Here is a 14,855-nt window from a genome sequence, read left to right on the forward strand (position 1 = left end):
AGCCATCGTTCAAATGTGCAATCATGATTTAGTGGCTCTTTAATTCTCACAGGACAGTGTTTGGCCCAGTTAGACCCATACCTGTCAAGTATCCCGTTTTAGCTGGGAAACTCCCGTATTTTACCCCTCTTTCCCACCATCTTCCCGTATTAGTATTTTTCCGTAAATATCATGTCTTTTAACGTAATAATAATTAAAAGATGCCCTACTAAACTGAACACCGTCACTAGCCTCGCGAGAACTGCCACCTGAAATGGCCTGAGTGGTGGTTCTCGCGAGATTAGTGCCGTGAGCGGCAATAAACCCAGAAACAACTCAGAAAAGAGATGATGAATGAAGACGTTCTGGCAAAAAAAAAAAAAAAAAAAAAAAAACTAGTGTAAATACGTTGTAAAATGTGACAGAGAGTTTACCTTCCTAAAGAGCAGCAGGATAGGACAGTTAGATTATTAACTGAGATTTTAGCATCTACCACAGCAGAAGGAACCACGTAAGTCACAATGAAAAATCAGCCAATCACAAGCGCCGCAAATATACACTGGTTTAAAAAGTGTTAAAGGATGTAAAGTCTGCAACAAATGTGTCTAATAAGTCATTTGTGAATACCAGAGAACCACATCAGTGAGCATGAGAAATTTAAAGAAAATATAATAATATAATTAGATGGATTTCTGAGTGCACATATTGTGCAGCTGTTTGCTAATAAATGTCCCTGTGTGGCATTTTGCATCAGCAAATTTAACCATGCAGAATTTTGTTTCTGGTCAGACTTTATTTGATAGTGGGAATGTTCACAGAATTTCAATGTTAATAAAGGTCGACCTACCAGATTCTAATCACATAGTTATTTTCAGTGTGTGGTTGACAAGTGGGTATTTTAGATTTCTTGTACACCTATCTTAAAATATAAGGGATACTGGAGCTTGGTTTGGCGGGTGGAACAGCTCATAGTGGGCGCCAGAAAATTTCCCTTATTTTCAAATCCAAAACTTGACAGGTTTGGTTAGACCCGGTTACACTTACCGACTTGCAGGACGTTGTCCATGCAGCTGCCCTCCAGCAGAAAGAGCGATGCCCAGAAAATGGCTTAATTTACTTTACACAGTCTTTAAAGAGTCTGATGGCCTGGGGAATGGAACTGTTACAGAACTGGGTACTGTATTTCTGGTTCTGATGCAGCAGAAGCTTTTCCCAGAGGGCAGCAGGAAGAACCGCCAATGGAGGACATGGGTGAGACCTGTATAATAGCTTTTGTCTGATGTATTATAACAACACCTTATTTTATGACTACACATTATTTTACATAGTCCATTTATTCATCCAATTTCTGACCTACTTGTTCCTGTTTTTTCAGGGTTGTGGGGTCTCCTGCTCTGAACATGGGGGTGTATCTGTTTATTCAACCTGGACAGTGTGTCAGTCCATTGCAGGGCAACACATGACCAGGCAAATCACCACTCTGACTCACATTCACTCCTACGGGAAATTTTGAGACTCCAATCAACCATACATGGCATGTACAAAAAAAGAAAAAAAAAAAAAAAAAAAAAGTGAATGTAACCATGTCGGAAATAAACTGAATAAATAAATAAATAAATAAATACAGTCATGTTTTTGGATTGTGGGATGAAGCTGGAGGAACTGGAGGAAACCCACGGAGAGAACATGCAATCTCCACAAAGAAAGGACCTAAGTGTCAAACCCAGGGCTTGAACACTTGCTGTGAGATTGAAGTACTAACCACTATGCCACCTTGAGGGTAAGACATTGGATAAATAGAATGTTGTGTATACTTGTTAGCAGGCTTTTCTGAACTATCCTGTATCTTGAAGAACATTTATATTATATTATATTGTATTATATTATATACATTAAATACCTCATATTTAATAAATGCATTTCCTCTCCTCTAGTTCTGTACTCCCTTGACTGCTTCCAAAGTAAAGTCAAACAAAAAATGTGGCACCCCAAATCAAGGCACAGGGAGAGCAGAGAGAGAGATGCGAGAGGCTCTTTTGGCAAATAAACAGTTTCTGTAAATCCGTGTTATGGAAGAGTCTGGATGGTGCCAGTGAAGTGAAGAAATGGCAGCTGCACCCATAATGCCTGCTGACATAGAGGATGCTTTTGTTTCCAGTGTAGGGTGGCATGGACTGGAATGTGATGTCGTTTTATTTGTTTGCTAGAGACATAGTTAACATTGGGTGCACTGAGGGGGCAATTAAGAAAGAGATTTGTTTTGTTTGCATGTATGTGTGGCAGTTTTAGCTGCTGCACTTTGAAATGTCTCAACTACCAACCTTTTGAACTTGATGATTAAATTCCAACAGAAAAAAATCCAGATGGTTAAACTCCCAAACACTTGTTAGAAAAGTGGACAATATCCGAGTAGTTATTTTTTTTTCCTGTTTATCAACTACTAACACTCAAACCTACTCCTTACCCTAACCTTAACCATAATACAAATTGTAATTAAATAATTCAAGTAAAATAGGTCAATACGTCATATTTATGCATATAACTGGGATTTTGTTTAATTTTCCAACAAGAGTTTGGGGTTTTGTGCTGTCACTGAAATGTAGTTTATAAAGGTAACTTTAACTCCTGTTTTGTCTTTGAATAGTAAGGAAAAACCCATATATCATATATACCCGTATATCACTTTAGCTCAGAGGTTGTTCGAAAAGTTGGTTCCAAACCTATTTTCAATGTTTATTGGGTGTTTGTTTGGGAACAGAATACAGTAGAAGGAAAATATTCTAATTCACTAAAAGTTAAATATGTGCTCTTAAAGTTTACGGAATTTATAGTAATAAACTTTTAGTAATAAACTCTCTGTTTATTACTAAAATGCAACATCAAAATAAATTATTACACTTACTACCTACTTCACACTACGATTTTATGATAAATGTATTTATTTTTTACATAGACCAGTTGCTAGCCTCTACTTTAACAACTTATTGATTAATTCTATATTACTGCTACCACTTTTATCAGAAAGAGTCAGTTTTTATAAATTGTACAGATGTTGCTATAGTTCCCTCTAAGATTTTTCAAATACAATTATTGCAATGTGACATTTTTTTTTCTATCAAGAACATTTTAATGTTATTTACATTGACTATGTAAAAATTAGTGCATGGTGGCTTAGTGGTTAGAACGTCCACTTCAAAGCACTTCAAGCCCTTGGGTCCCCTTTGTGGAGTTTGCATGTTCTCTCCCTGCTGCGTGGGTTTCCTCCGGTTCCTACAGCTTCCTCCCACAATCCAAAAACATGACTGTTAGGTTAACTGGAGTCTCAAAATTGCCCGTACGAGGATTTGTCTGTTTGTGTGTTGCCCTGCAATGGACTGACACACTGTCTAGGGTGAATAAACAAGGGTACACCCCCATGTCCAGAGCAGGAGACCCCGCAACCCTGAAAAAACAGGAACAAGCAGGTCAGAAAATGGATGAATAAATGGACTATGTAAAATAATGTTTAGTCATAAAATAAGGTGTTGTTATAGTACACCTAAAATTGAACATAATAAATTGCTCATGACCTTCACTAAACACATGACGGCTCTGCAGTGTGCCTAACACTGTGTGTGTGTGTGTGTGTGTGTGTGTGTGTGTGTGTGTGTGTGTGTGTGTGTGTGTGTGTGTGTGTGTGTCCCTAACAAGTAGGTGCTAATGAGGCAGCAGCTTCAAGGTTTGCAGTGAAAGGCAGTGGCACTAATGGGCTCCGGTAGCCTTTATTAAGCAGTAATTACAGCATGTGTTTACCAAGTGACTCTAACATCATTGAAAATAAGTTAACTAATCTTAACACTTTAGGTACAAAGATACTGACCGACCGACAGTTCTATAGGTGCTCTCCTAAGCCCTGATAAACCTTGTACAAAATCGAATTCCATGGTTCCATGGCGAGGTTGAGCAATCAATCACTGATTCATGGAACTCCTGTTTACGTATACACAAACACCTTTACGGCCGTTGAGGTTGTGACCATATAAGTACATATACAGTATATGTATATATATATATATATATATATATATATATATATATATATATATATATATATATGTGGCAAAATAAGCGGGATCTTTAAGTTATGAAGTGACAACGCCACCTAGGGTAAACCTAGGACCTTGCATAAAGGCAGACAGGCTCGTTTTACCTTCAATCATGGGGCAGAGACAGAACCTTTAATTATAACAAGCAAAGTTCTTTATTTCACAGCATTTCTTTAAAAGAGTACTCATTTCGTGTCCATTAGTACAGAAGAATCAAACAAAACAAATCCAAACAAAGCACACACATGCGAAGCAACAAAAAAAACCCAAAATGCAAAATAAATCAAATACCAATCATGCACAACTTATATGTACAATACTTATACAGTGGCAGAACCTTAAAGACGGGTTGGTAACAAAATGTATAGCGAAACTCCCAAGTCCAGCTTGGGAGGGTTACTGTATTTTAAAGTATCGAGAACAGCAAAGGTGGGAGGAGTTGCACCACGGTGCGATGAATGGTGTGGGCCAAGACTTATTCCCAGCAGACGCGGGAGGTGCAGTTTGGTCCCGCTGTGAGATCAAAGCACCACATTAGGAGACAGAGGGATTATAATTTTAAAGGAGCCAGGCAGAAACCAGCAGCTTACCGGTCAGAAGAAGCACCGGTCCAAAGACCCCAACAGAGGCGCTCTCCCGGCCTCCGCAGAAAGTGTGCGCAAGGTGCGCCTACCAAAGCACCACACTGCATAAAAAGGAAGGCATTAGGACAGACTAGGCACAGCCAGCTGGGCCAAAAGGCGAGGCATGCCGCTTACTCAAACATCCCACTCTGATGACTCAAACAAACCGCTGTCGATGACCAATGCGCACTGCGATGGCACTAGGGAAGAAAGAAAAACCCGTGAGTGCCCGGTGCGCACAGCAGCAGAAAGAGCAACTCTGCGTAAAACTCACCCAAGAGTAGCAATCAATGAGGCCAAAGCAGCCAGCCGTCAGCCTACACCAGAGCCCTGGAGGGAAAGCACTTTTGAGCGCAAAGTGACAGCCAATGGTGCGTAAAAGGCAGCAGATAACATACCAACGAGGAGGAACGGTGGTGATTGACGCAGGGTGACCACAGCGTGTTAAGCCACCGCGATACTACCAGAGGTACAACTCCACAGACTCACGGAGGAGGAGAGATCCGCGCACAGGAGCGACCAAGGAATCTGAGCCACAGCAGACCTGAACCTAAATCCATTCGGTGCCCGCCCTGTAATCAGCAGACAACCCAGGTGCGCAGGGAGGAGCGCTACAAGAAGCAGGTAGGAGGAGGGCGGAAGCATTCCACCCTGTCACATATATATATATATATATATATATATATATATATATATATATATAAATTTATAAATATGTCACATTTCGGAGTAGAGGATGAGGACCCAAGCGTAGAGAGAGAATCAGGCAACAGGCAGGCTTTGTTCATAAAACCAGTCCATTTTTAATGATCCAAAAAAGCACAAGGAAACCGAGGCACATGGGACAAAATGCAGCACACATTGACAATGATCCAGCAAACATTCTGTGTCCAAGCACTATATAGTGAGGGAAGCTTGATTGGGAACGGGTCAAATCTGGGTGCAAAACATGAGGCAGCTAATCACTAACAACCCAAACACATTGACATCACTGGGAGGTGGAGACTCTATCAGGAAGACCTGGGGTGTGTTCCAGAAAGGAGGGTTAACAAACTCTGAGTCTATCCATACACTCTGGGTCAACATACCCCGCAACGGGAAACTCTGGGGCTGTGTTTGAAAGTACAATGACAAAAAGCGGAAGCACATGGAAGAAAAAAGTATCACACCTGCTGTTCTGGTGACTCCAGCTTTATCACCTGCTCAGCATCCCACTTATGTTTCACACCTCCTCATCAGCCTCTGCCTTCTGAAGCGTTTCTCACCTGCTCTTCTACGCCAGATTGTCAGCGTTATGACTGCTTGCAGACACCAAAGATGAGGATGACAAAGACCCCTAGCGACATCTCTGGTGACGGTGCGCTCCACGGAACAAAGCCAAAGCACCCAGATGGGCAGACGGAGCGACCCACAGCAATACCCCGCCACCCAGCCACCCAGCGACCCAGGATGTAAGCGCCGCCCCCGAGCAGTAGCCACACCCGAGCAGTAGCCACCACCAGAGCAGTAGCCACCCCCGACCCCCCCCAGCCAGGAGCCACAAACCCCACCACCCCAAGCCCACCGACGGGCCCACCTCATCCTAACCCACTCGACGCGGCCCCGCCCGCCCCCCAGGCAAAAGCCACAGCCACCCCCACCAGCACCCAGGGCCGATAGAAGACCACCAACGCCCAATCCAACAGGAGAGCAGGTGTAAGTGCAAAGGAAGGGGAGGAGGGGAGGACGGAACAAGGGGACTAAGCGGCAGAGAAATACGCAAGCCCCCAGCCCCACGGGCCACCCAGACATGTACGGAGGGGGCAGGAGAGCAAAATCAAACAGCCCAGGGTCAGCGAGGACATCCAGAAGGAACGTACGCCCGCACCCAGACACCCCGGCAACCCACCCAAGCCTCCCAGGCCACCCCACAAGCCCAGGGAGGGCCGGGTCTACAGTTGGATTAGTGTGTTAGTAAAGAGTGGTGCTGGCAGTCGCTTGCGGGTTAGATCATCAGGCTAAGAAATCGAGATTTAATGCAGTTAAAAAAGGAGTCCAGCGCTCCTCAAAGCAGGTTATTTTATTTTTTCTGAGAGCAGACACATTTTCCATGGAAATAAATTCTATGAGATTTTTCCATTGGTTTATGTTTAAAGACTTTTTATCTTTTCAATTCACTAACATTGTTTTTTTTTTTGCGATGGTGAGTGTCGCAAGGATAGATTGTGATTGGTTTGCTGGAAGATCAAGCATTGCCAGTCCTCCTATCAGACATAGATTTGGAGAGAGTCCAAAATGGAGGACAGTTTTTCAGTAATTATAGAAACCAAAACTGTTGAACTGGGGAACAAAGCCATAAGGCATGTAAATAAGAATCACTAGTTCCCTGGGAGCACTGAAAGCAGATGTTTGTTGGGGAGAAGCCCATTTTATACATTTTCTGTTGGGTAATGTGGGATCTGTGGAGGACCTTGTATCGAATTAGCTGTAGGTTTGTGTTTTTTGTCATCTTAAAAGTATTACAACAAATTTCGATTACAAGAAATCGGTGTTTGTGGTGATTGAAAGTTCAGCCTGCCATTTAGCAATTGGTAAGTGATTAGAGTTAGTGTTCGAAATGCTCTGTATATTTTTGGTGGGTTTTTTTTTATTTTGTTGAGATTTTCTTAATATATATAGCGAGTTCTGGAGGTTGTAAGGTAATTGGATTTACAGAAGTGTTTTTCTTGATTGTTTCTGTTAAAAAAATGTTTTATTCATATTGAATGTTTGAGTTAGATTGTTATATGTCCTGACCTGATTTTCGAAGAGGTCTTGGAGATGAGTGATTCCACTTCTTCCCATGTCTTCAGATACAGCAGTGTTTTTCTATTTCTAAAGTCGGGGTTTTGCCAAATTGGAGACAACATGCTAGTTTATAATTGAACATTTGTAATGTCCAGGGCTTTCCACCACGCAGTCAGGGTGGAGGCAATCAGTGGGTTTTTAAAACAGTTGTGACATTTGAGGGTTGTAGTTGAAAGAGAGGAAATAGTGATCGTCTAGTTCTTTTAGGTTTAAGACAGCAAACTGAATGGGGTGCTGATCAGGGCACAGGAATGAAGAGATGAGACGTCCTTTCTCTTTAACTGAGATGTGTTCCAGCTGTATTTTATTCCCATTAACAGCAGATTAAATGCTAGTTGTTGGAGTAGTTCTAATATTGTATAGTCTGTAACAAACATGAGAAAAATAAACAATTATATGTAAAGCAAATACAAAGCTGTGAACAGCTGATATAAGTAACATTCTGTTACATCAACATCAAAAAAAGGTTCAATTACTCCAAATTATCTCTAATTTATAAAACAAAGGGGAAAAAAGTGACCCACATTCACTCTTCTATATAAATGAAGCTCCACATTTAAACTGAATCAATGTGCAAGGTAATAGCACCCTCTCCTGGCCAAAAATATTATTGAACAGATTTCCCCCAGCAGTTATAACAGCAACGTGAACTCCGACACGGTAAACGGTGTTACATAAGTGGGTTAGCATGACATCATCATAGCTGTTAGCCTATACACTTATTAACATAGCATGAACTTAAAACATAAATGGTGACTTACTTTCTGGTCATGGACTATAGACAAACTGGAGCACACAGGAACAGGAGTAAGAACTGCACACAACTCGGAAGAACGTTTTAAAGGACAGGAACTAGTCAAACATCCAAATCAGGCTCGTACTTGGACGACTGCCCAAACTAAACTACTGGTCACGTGCACACTGCTCACTGAAACCGAGAGCCTCTTAAAGAGGCAGGCACTTAAATCAGAGCCTTTTAAACAGCCGCCACCAAAAGTGCATTGAACTTTTGTTTGAAAGAAAGGCTATTCAACTAACGATAGAGGAGAAGGACTGAGAGGGATCTTCCTCGCTTGATGGAAGAGCTGGTAACACCACCAACCGAGCCACCGGCCGGGTGTAGACGTGTCCTTTAACATCCACTTCAGCAGACCTGATGAACCCATCATCACTGCGGTGAATCTTCACAACATGTCCGATGGGCCATAGGGCCCGAGGTAGCTGTGGATCAACCATCATGACAACTGCCTTTTCCAGGAGTTCGGGAGAAGAGGAATGCCATTTCTGCCTAGTCTGTAGGCTAGGAAGGTAATCTCTGATGAACCTACACCAGAACTGATCGGCGAGAATCTGTGAATGCCTCCAGCGTCTACGGGTCAAGATGTCAGTCCCTGGGTAGACCACTTGCGGAAGAGATCCATCTGGCCGCCCCATCAGCAGACTGTTGGGTGTTACAGGGTCGATATCTGCGACATCAGCAGATACGTAACCTAGGGGCTTCGAGTTCAGGACAGCCTCCACTTCTAGGAGTACTGTTTGGAGGACATCTTCAGGTAGAGGTTGTGATCCCACGCTAGTGTAGAGTGCGGACTTGACTGAGCGAACCTCTCTTTCCCACACTCCACCAAAGTGTGGGGCTGCTGGAGGGTTGAACCTGAACTGGATCCTTTGACGAGCGAGTTGATCCTGCAGGGTTTGTGCCATGCTTTCAAAGGCTTCTCTGAGCTCCCGTTCACCTCCCCTAAAGTTCGTTCCATTGTCCGACCATATTTCTGCAGGGGTTCCTCTTCTAGCAATAAAGCGCCTCAGAGCCATCAGGTAGGCGTCTGCATCCATCGTCTTGAGTAGATCCAAATGTACGGCCCTGGTGGTTAAACACTTGAATATAATTCCCCAGCGCTTTTCCTGGCGTCTGCCCACTTTCACCATCATAGGCCCGAAGCAATCCACACCAGTGGAGTAGAAGGCTGGTTTGTGTAATTGGAGACGAGCAGTGGGTAAGTCAGCCATTCTGGGGATTGAGGGCCTAGCTCTCCAGCGCTGACACTCAGGACATGCATGTTGGTATCTTCTGATTGCCTCCCGCCCTCGAAGTACCCAGAATTTCCTACGCAGCTCTGCAAAGACCCGCTCTGGACCAGGGTGATGGAGATCTGCATCATACTTCTGAATGAGCAAGCCTGTAACTCGATGTGAAGGATCGAGGACAACCGGGTGCAGGCTTAAGTCGACTTGACCTTCCAATCGTCGGAGTCTGCCACCCACTCTTATCAGATTGGTGGACTCGTCCCAGTTGGGCGCTAGGGTGAGCAAACGACTTCCTGATGAGACAGGTTTCCCAGCTGCTAGGTGCTTATATTCATCCGGAAAGGATTGTCGTTGGGCTTGTTGGAGAGTGTGTATCTCCGCTTGACGATACTCCTCAGCACTTGGTGACGAAATTGAGGTGGAAGACCCCTGAAGGTTTTGAGCTGTAACATCCAGGAGTTCCTGCCAGGTGTTGCACATTTCTTCAGCCATGAGTGAAGTAGTAGGTGAGGTGGTCGTTAGGCCACAGAAAGCAGCCTTCCGGAACTCAGTCTCATCCTTCAGTGGTTCTGTGCAGGGCAGGTATCGGGGCTCTGAAGGAGAAAAGGAGGTCCTTGTGACCATCGGTTTGGTGCTAGGAGGGCCTTTAAGGTCTTCCCTCTAGTCACGTCATCGGCAGGATTGTTTAAAGAGTCTACATAGCGCCATGTGCAGTTCTCAGTCAACTCCTGTATCTCGGCTACTCTGGCCCCAACGAACACCTTAAATTTGCAGGACTGGGAATGTAGCCAGGTTAGCACAGTAGTGGAGTCTGACCACAACACGATGCGCTCAACCTTCAGGGTTAGTTCCTTCTTGAGGACTTGTGCCATCTGTGATGCTGCAAGTGCTGCACAGAGCTTTAAGCGAGGGATAGAATGCAGACGTTTTGGAGCCACTCTGGAACGAGCAAGAATGAAGGAGAGGTGAATGCGGCCTTTGGCGTCCTCTGTTCTCAAGTAGGCTACGGCCCCGTAGGCTTTCTCAGAGGCATCTGCAAAAATGTGCACCTCGCGGACAGCGTTCTTTAGGTTGGAGTCTGTAGGCACATATGCACGTGGAAAGGTGAGGAGAGGGAGGGACTCAAGCTCTTCCTCCCATTCAGACCAGGCCTGCAGGAGTTCTGATGGCAAGTTGCAGTCATCCCAACCACGCTGTTTGTCCCAAAGCTGTCGGACAATAAGCTTTGCTCGGGTGGTGAAGGGTAACAGGTAGCCCAATGGATCATATTGGGATGCTAGCACTCGATAAATGTTTCTCAGGGTGGGTGCCTCATAGGTTATCGGCCGGTTTTTGTAGCCTAAGAAGTCTAGTTCCCAGTTCCAGCTGAGGCCCAATGTTGACTCCAGAGGGTTGGACTTATCTTGTGCTAGCCAGAGGTCAAGGCTTTCTGATCTGGACTCTTGAGGCAGGTGGCTCAGGGCAGTGGTTTCATTGCAGGCCCACTGACGTAACTCAAAGCCTGCAGAGGCCAGAAGCTCTCTGAGCCGGTCAACAAGTATATTGGCTTCCCTTGGTGTAGGCACACTCTGTAGGTAGTTATCCACGTAGAAGCACTTCTCAACCGAAAATCTCAGGTCGTCGAGAGGTTGGGTGTGGTCGAGAACATGGAGCTGTAGGGCATAAGATGCACAGCAGGGGCTGCACGTGGTGCCAAAAGGTAAGACCTGCCACTCAAATATTTTAGGAGGCTCATTCATTTTCAAGTCACGCCACAGGAACCTTAGCAGGGGGCGATCTTCAGCTAAGAGGCGTACTTGGTGAAACATTCCCTTGATGTCTCCACTGACTGCTATCGGATGTTCACGAAACCTCAACAGGACTCCAAGTAGGGAGGCGCCAAGGGTAGGGCCAGGAAGTAGGTACTGGTTCAGGCTCTGTCCAAGGTAGATGTGAGAACAGTTGAAAACAAGGCGATTCTTTCCATTATGACTGACAAGGTGATGGGGGATGTACCAGACCTCTTTGGGTGGGGAGTCCTCACTGACTTCACGCACCACTCCTGCAGTAATAAGCTTTTGCATTTCCTTCTTATAGGCTTCTGCTTGTTCGGGGCGCTTCTGGAGTCGCCTTTCGGTACTACGCAGCTGTGGCATGACTGACTCTTTTGGTGCGTTAAGCAGGGGCATGTCTGCGTGACGAACTACTGGTGTAGCATACCTGAGGACACCATCAATCTCCACCCGAACAGTATTGGCTTTAAGACGTGCGACAGCCTGCCGATCCTGCTTAGACCGCGTAACCTCTTTTTCTGGTCTGTAAGTTACTGTATCTACTTGCCATAGCCTTTCGACGTGCTTGTACAGTTCATCTGGTGGTGGCGTTGTTGAGGTGAACAGACACTGTGCAGGGCCAGTTAGCCGCCCCATGCCCTGGATAGGGCCTTGAAGGGTCCACCCAAGTCTGGTGCAGACTGCTGCTGGGCCACCAGGTGGGCCAAGTCTGACGGGCTCCACCGGAGTTGTGAGGTGGGGATGGTCAGATCCGATAAGGAGTGAAGGTTTGGCTTCTCTAAAGGCAGGTATAGGGATGCCACGTAGGTGCTTAAACTTCCTTTGAAGGCGGTCGATAGGGTAGGTATGAGGAGCTAGGCTGAGGCGACAAGCTGTGAAGGCACGATCAATCTTATTGTCTGAGGATTGGCAGCTGAGGAGATGCTGAAAGACACAGTATGTCCCTTAAGCACCTGAATATCTTGGCGGACAGTCCGTAGTGGAAGATCTTCAGGGATGCCCTTCATACCTAGAGACTTAGCTGCATCTGGTAGAAGCATAGTCCTTTCTGACCCATCGTCGAGGATCGCGAAGGTGTCTAACGTCTGCTCTCCATAATGCACAAGCACCGGAACAATCTTTAACAAGACCCGATTCTCTGCTCCAGGTCGGTCGAGGTAGAGCGAGTCGGAGGCTGAGCTGGTTAAGCAGCTCTCTTCCTTTGCTGGTGCGTTACATTTCTCTGGTCTCAGGTTTATCTCATGGAGGGCCAGGAGGTGTTTTCCCTGACAGATGTTGCAGGGTTTCTTCAATGTGCACTGGGCTGCCTGATGGGTTCGTGCACAGGTGGTCCACTAGTACTTGGTACTTAAAAAGCTCTGTAGAGTTTTGTGGGAGAAGGTTCTCTAGTGCGATCCGGAGCCTCGTAAATTCACTGGGATCTGGATTAATGAATTTAAGAATGGTGGGTTTTGGGCCTCTATACACTATTTCAGATATCAAAGGCTGCTGGTAGGTTTGCGTAGGGTAGGGGCGCTGAACCGAAGGGTGTGCAGGTGAGTAGGTCGGTAACTCTGGGTCAGAAGCAGAGGCCATGAACTGGGGATATGGCTGTAGCAAAGGTTGAGGCTTCCTTGCCAGAGGAGGAGGGGGTTGAAGGGTGTAATAGGTTTGGCTTCTATCGGGCTGTTGCTGCTCCACTTTCAGGTTGTGCATGTTTCTATGCAAGTCTTCATAAGGCTCCGGTCACGGTGGAGGTTCAGGCCAGTCCTCCTCCTCCTCCACTGCAGCTTGAACAGGTTGACCTTTAGGGGGTGGAGCGCTGGTTAGTGGAGACTGGTGGGTGCAGTATCCTGAGGCTGGGCTATGAACTCCACCTATCTCTGTTCTCAAAGAGCGAGCGGTCTCGAGTAACTCTTTAATTTCGTTTCTGGCTTCCTGAAGTTCCTTTAAACCTGACTGGAAAGCCTTTTGTGATTGGAGCAGTTTAGTGTTCTCCTCTAGGATAGCTCTAATCTCTGGGTAGCGTGAGTCCTCGTACCGGGTCCTTTGGTAGGAAGGTGAATATCCCTGTTGAGCGTCGATCTCAGAGTATTGTCTCCGGAAGTGGCTAGAGGCTAGCTGAGGAATCTCGTGTTGAGCAGCACCCTCATAACGGCTACCGGAGCGAGTCTGAGGTGGCTGGGCGGGGGTCATCTGGACCGGACCCTCCCATGCGAGGTGTACTCTTCTCTCAGGGCTAGGAGATGGTAAGTCCCACTGAAGCTGTTCTCTTGGATTATATCCTGCATAATCGACTTCAAAATCTTGTAATCTATCAGGTAGACGTGTTCGCCGCTTTGGTCTCACATCAGGGTCCATCTCTCCTTGGGGGTCCATCCTGGGTGCTGTCTATCCGGCTCGAAGGACCATTGAAAGAGAGGAAATAGTGATCGTCTAGTTCTTTTAGGTTTAAGACAGCAAACTGAATGGGGTGCTGATCAGGGCACAGGAATGAAGAGATGAGACGTCCTTTCTCTTTAACTGGGATGTGTTCCAGCTGTATTTTATTCCCATTAACAGCAGATTAAATGCTAGTTGTTGGAGTAGTTCTAATATTGTATAGTCTGTAACAAACATGAGAAAAATAAACAATTATATGTAAAGCAAATACAAAGCTGTGAACAGCTGATATAAGTAACATTCTGTTACATCAACATCAAAAAAAGGTTCAATTACTCCAAATTATCTCTAATTTATAAAACAAAGGGGAAAAAAGTGACCCACATTCACTCTTCTGTATAAATGAAGCTCCACATTTAAACTGAATCAATGTCCAAGGTAATAGCACCCTCTCCTGGCCAAAAATATTATTGAACAGATTTCCCCCAGCAGTTATAACAGCAACGTGAACTCCGACACGGTAAACGGTGTTACATAAGTGGGTTAGCATGACATCATCATAGCTGTTAGCCTATACACTTATTAACATAGCATGAACTTAAAACATAAATGGTGACTTACTTTCTGGTCATGGACTATAGACAAACTGGAGCACACAGGAACAGGAGTAAGAACTGCACACAACTCGGAAGAACGTTTTAAAGGACAGGAACTAGTCAAACATCCAAATCAGGCTCGTACTTGGACGACTGCCCAAACTAAACTACTGGTCACGTGCACACTGCTCACTGAAACCGAGTGCCTCTTAAAGAGGCAGGCACTTAAATCAGAGCCTTTTAAACAGTAGTGATAAAAGGGAGATTAGAGAGCTTATTATGTTTGCAGTCTAACTGTTCTATTTCTAGCCAGGTGTTGTGGTATTCTTTTGGTTTTAATCATTCTGTTAAATATAATATTTGGTTTAATAATAAGTAATAATGCATGAAATTAGGTGCTTCTAAACCACCCTCGCTTTTTTTTTGTAGGGTTGAAAGGCTTATTTTAGGTTTTTCATTTATTTTCCTAATCTTTGGAACCATTGCGTTGGTGGTTTCGGTGGATTATAGAGAACAGATTATTTTAGGTAAGATTTTCATTTTAACTGAAGCTATTCTGCCAGGGAGTGAGATGGGGAGATTGTT

At 44.9% G+C, this 14,855-nt stretch overlaps 2 long non-coding RNA genes across 2 annotated transcripts; one reads left to right on the top strand and one right to left on the bottom strand.

Annotated features, from left to right (window-relative positions):
- Positions 1-4,778: 4,778 nt before the first annotated feature.
- Positions 4,779-5,220, bottom strand: LOC114454636 (uncharacterized). The gene is made up of 3 exons (XR_003672566.1): positions 5,086-5,220; positions 4,962-5,017; positions 4,779-4,887 (listed from the first exon to the last, which is right to left on the bottom strand). It is a non-coding gene; the product is annotated as an uncharacterized LOC114454636 (long non-coding RNA).
- Positions 5,221-7,519: 2,299 nt separating this feature from the next.
- LOC114455496 (uncharacterized) lies at positions 7,520-14,550 on the top strand. The gene is made up of 3 exons (XR_003672686.1): positions 7,520-7,678; positions 10,989-10,992; positions 14,522-14,550. It is a non-coding gene; the product is annotated as an uncharacterized LOC114455496 (long non-coding RNA).
- The last annotated feature ends 305 nt before the right edge of the window (positions 14,551-14,855 follow it).

This window comes from Gouania willdenowi, chromosome 21 (genome assembly GCF_900634775.1).
Source record: "Gouania willdenowi chromosome 21, fGouWil2.1, whole genome shotgun sequence".
NCBI lineage: Eukaryota > Metazoa > Chordata > Actinopteri > Blenniiformes > Gobiesocidae > Gouania > Gouania willdenowi.